This window comes from Hordeum vulgare, chromosome 7H (genome assembly GCF_904849725.1).
Source record: "Hordeum vulgare subsp. vulgare chromosome 7H, MorexV3_pseudomolecules_assembly, whole genome shotgun sequence".
Taxonomy (NCBI): domain Eukaryota; kingdom Viridiplantae; phylum Streptophyta; class Magnoliopsida; order Poales; family Poaceae; genus Hordeum; species Hordeum vulgare.
Window position 1 is genome coordinate 280,633,041 of NC_058524.1, and position 4,575 is coordinate 280,637,615.

Below are 4,575 nucleotides of genomic sequence, written 5' to 3' on the forward strand. Positions count from 1 at the left end.
AGAAAGATTGTTTCACACGCCTATATCTGCATAGTAGTGCAGACAACATAGAGAAGTACAAGATGACAAAGAAGGTCGCAAAGTGAACTATGAGTGAAGCAAGGGGTCAGGCGTATGAGGACCTCTACCAACGTTTAGACATGAAGGAAGGCGAAAGGGATATCTTTAAGATGGCCAAGATCAGAGAGAGAATGAAGGAAAGCGAAAGGGATATCTATAAGATGGCCAAGATCCGAGAGAGAAAGACGAGGGATGTTGAACAAATCAAGTGCATCAAGGACGGAGCAGACCAACTCCTGGTGAAGAACGATGAGATTAAGCATATATGGTAGGAATACTTTGACGAGTTGTTCAATGGGGAGAGTGAGAACTCTACCATTGATCTGGACGACTCCTTTGATGATACTAGCATGCATTTTGTGCGGCGAATCCAGAAGTTCGAGGTCAAGGACGATTTAAAGAGGATGAAAGGAGGCAAGGCGATGGCCCGTGATTGTATTCTCATTGAGGTGTGGAGAAGCCTCGGGGACATAGCGATAGTATGTCTAACCAAACTTTTCAACCTCATTTTTCGGGCAAACAAGATGCCAGAAGAATGGAGACGGTGTATATTAGTACCAACTCTTCAAGAACAAGGGGATGTTCAGAGTTGTACTCATTACCATGGAATTAAATTGATGAGCCATACAATGAAGCTATGGGAGAGAGTTATTGAGCACCGCTTAAGAAGAATGACAAGCGTGGCCAAAAATCAGTTTGGTTTCATGCCTGGGATGTCGACCATGGAAGCCATTTTCTTGGTACGACAACTTATGGGGAGATATAAGGAGCAAAAGAAGGACTTGCATATGGTGTTCATTGACTTGGAGAAGGCTTATGATAAGATACCGCGGAATGCTATGTGGTGGGTCTTGGAGAAACACAAAGTCACAGCAAAGTACATTACCCTCATCAAGTACATGTATGATAATGTTGTGACAAGTGTTCGAACAAGTGATGGCGACACAGATGACTTCCCGATTAAGATAGGACTGCATCAGGGGTCAGCTTTGAGCCCTTATCTTTTTGCCTTGGTGATGGATGAGGTCACAAGGGATATACAAGGAGATGTCCCATGGTGTATGCTCTTTACAAACGATGTAGTGCTAGTCGATGATAGTCAGACGGGGGTCAATGGAAAGTTGGAGTTATGGGGGCAAACCTTGGAATCGAAAGGTTTTAGACTTAGTAGGACTAAGACTAAGTACATGAGGTGCGCTTTTAGTACTAGTAAGCACGAATAGGAGGGGGATGTTAGCCTTTATGGGCAGGTGGTACCTCAGAAAGACACCTTTCGTTATTTGGGGTCGACGATGCAGAAGGATGGGGATATCGATGAAGATGTGAACCATCGAATTAAAGCCGAATGGATGAAGTGACGCCAAGCTTCTGTCATTCTCTATGACAAGGGGATGCCACAAAAGATAAAAAGACAAGTTATATAGGACGACGGTTCGACCCGTAATGTTGTATGGCGCTGAGTGTTGGCCGACTAAAAGGTCACATGTGTAACAACCAGGTGTGGCGGAGATGCACATGTTGAGATGGATGTGTGCCCACACAAGAAAGGTCCGAATTCGAAATGATGATATACGAGATAGAGTTGCGGTAGCGTCAATTGAAGAGAAGCTTGTCCAACATCATCTGAGATGGTTTGGGCATATTCAACGCATGCCTCCAGAAACCCCAGTGCATAGCGGACGGCTAAAGCATGCTGATAATGTCAAGAGAGGTCGGGGTAGACCGTACTTGACATGGGAAGAGTCCGTAAAGAGAGATCTAAAGGACTGGAGCATCACCAAAGAACTAGCCATGGACATGGGTGCATGAAAGCTTGCTATCCATGTGCCAGAACCATGAGTTGCTCGCGAGATCTTATGGATTTCACTTCTAGCCTACCCCAACTTGTTTGGGACTAAAGGCTTTGTTGGCTTTGTTGTTGTTGTTGTTAATTCAGTACCAGTGTAAAAATGAAAGCATTGGACACTAAATGAATCCTATATTTAATATCTTCAACCAACAACGTCTACAACTATTAATAGTTATCAAATATATCTTGGAATTCACTGAAGATGAAGCAATAAAAAAGGATAAAACAAAGTCAGACCTTCATTGAATTGTTAGAAATTGTGGTGCAGAATCAAAGTGAAGTTTTCTAACTGAACTAAAAACTCTCAACAAATGGCAAGCTGCGATGAACCAATGAAACAAGTGTTTCCTTAAGTATGAATGCCGAAGAAATAATACATGTATATGACACACACAGGAAAGAAACACTTTCCATATTGAATCAGGATCAATCCTTGTTGACCATGAGGATATCTCTCAAGTCTGAGCTATGTCGGATCCTCCTTGAGTGACAGTTCCATAGAAACTCCCGTGCACCTTTGGCCATATAAATGAGATAGATTAATAACACAAACCTGAAAAAAACAATGAATCTCCCTTGAGAGCAGAGAAACAGGAAGCACGAGAGGCAAAATGAGAGGGAGAGGGCTCACCGAGAGGATTTTCTTATCGTCACATCAGCGACATCCGCTCGAGCCACATGTCACAAGAATCGCCCCAACCATAGACAAATAAAGCCGAGTCTCCATGTAGAGAAACAACTAATGTGAACGTGAGACTGTAAAACAATTAGGATGAGTAGCGTGCTAATTGATTGTCAACATAAATAATACTTGTAACCAGTGGCAAATGGCAGTATACTATCAGGAAGTGAAGTACATTGACATTTTGTAAGCTATACTAAGGTTATAGGATAAGCACACATTAAAAAAGTAGCAAGATTATGGATTTCTTGAATATCAACAAAGTAATTGGAATTCCAAATATATGAAGTATTAGTTATTACATAGATTAGAAATAGACACGACAACCATGTAAAATTTGCCGATTAATTAAAGAGATTCAAGATGATTTGGTGCCTTGAAAGAAACCTACACATCTTAATTAGCAAACCAGTGACAATATTGAATCGATGCTGAAGTGTACTCTTCTTTGCTAAGTATGGAATTAATCAAATATGGCAGGGAAACAATCAGAACAGCAATGGGCGACTCTCGTCGACCAACATAGGCAACAACTAAGCAAAAATTGTACTGCATAATTGTTGATAAAGGGCCTGCCGGTAGAGTGTCAGGAGATGCTGCTCCAAGCATATGATTTCTAGCTCTAGTACTGTAATCTCCTTTATGAGCTTCTCAGTAAGCTGACCTGACTTGAAATATAGATATAGGTTCTTTGAATCAACAATCCAAACATACTCTCATTCAAAAGACTGCATAAAAATTGGAAAGTAACTCGTGAAGATCACGTGCCTTAACTCTGAATTTTCTAATTCTTCCGGCATCACTATATTAGGTGGACATGGGAGTCGATGAATCCCGGGAGAACCATATTCCCACTGAGATTTAGCTCATACATTTGGCGGCCCTTGAATCCATGTACTCCACTTCACATCCCACAATCAATTTTGAGCAGAACACAAGGGACAATGTACAGTGACAGAACAAGTGGTTTTGAGAAATTGATTACCGGCACAATAGAATAAAACAAAACGAAAGAGTTCTGTCACTGTGATGGACAAAACAAAACGAAAGATTACCGGCACAATAGAATAAAACAAACAAACCTAATCTCTAGGGGGACAGGGGCAGAAAATCGGACGGAGACCTTGGGGGAGTCGTAGGAGCCGACGCAGAGCAGGCGGCCCCCGTGGACGGCCATGGCACCGGCGAAAGAGAGGACCCTCTTAGAGAGCTCCATGGCTTGGGCGACCTTGGAAGCCGTGATGATATGCTTCATGTTGTACTAACCGAGACGCCGCCTCCTCCTCCCCTCGAAGATCCTAGTCCCACCCCCACTACAGATCACCGTAGCCCCATGATCCTTCTCCTCCGTCCCACCTTCCCAGCTTCTCCAGCAGCCATCTCCACACCCACGACATCTCCACATCCCACCAAACCACACGGGGCGGCCGGCCGATCTGGGCGGAGCCAGTGCCTCCCTCGCAGAGCGCCCCCCTGCTCTGGCTCTTGCAGATGGTCGTGGATGGGGAGGAGAAGATCTCGATGGTGGTGGGAGGCGGGGATGAAGACCGCCGCATCGGGGCACGTCATGTCCATAGCAGCTGATGGCGTGAGGGAAGGGAACGCGTGGGACCTGGCCAAACGGGCCGTGTCTGCCGGGCCGGCACGACTGCGTGCAGGCCAGGCACGACACGGGCCGGGCCCGGCACGGGCAATCGTACTCGGGCCAGGCACGAGCACGCCGTGGGCCATGCTCGGGCTGTCACTCCGAGCCCGCGTGCCGGCACGGCCCACACGATTAGGAGCGGGGGGAGCGGTCGATGGGGGGAGCCGGGAGCGGGGTTGCGCTGTGGGCGGGAAAAAGGAAAGAGCGCGTGCGGCTGGGCGGGAAAAAGGGAGAGGGGCGGGAATCTGGGCTAGGGCGCGAGATCTGGGCGGGATTTTTATTAGAGGAAAAAAACAGCAAAAGTATTGCGGGCCGCCGTGCCTTAGCGTGCCGCGGGCC

At 46.1% G+C, this 4,575-nt stretch overlaps 1 long non-coding RNA gene across 1 annotated transcript; it reads right to left on the reverse strand.

The window, feature by feature from the left end:
• Positions 1 to 2,130: 2,130 nt before the first annotated feature.
• On the reverse strand, positions 2,131 to 4,194 carry LOC123411225. Its single transcript, XR_006613206.1, has 2 exons — positions 2,541 to 4,194; positions 2,131 to 2,424 (listed from the first exon to the last, which is right to left on the reverse strand). It is a non-coding gene; the product is annotated as an uncharacterized LOC123411225 (long non-coding RNA).
• Positions 4,195 to 4,575: the final 381 nt, after the last annotated feature.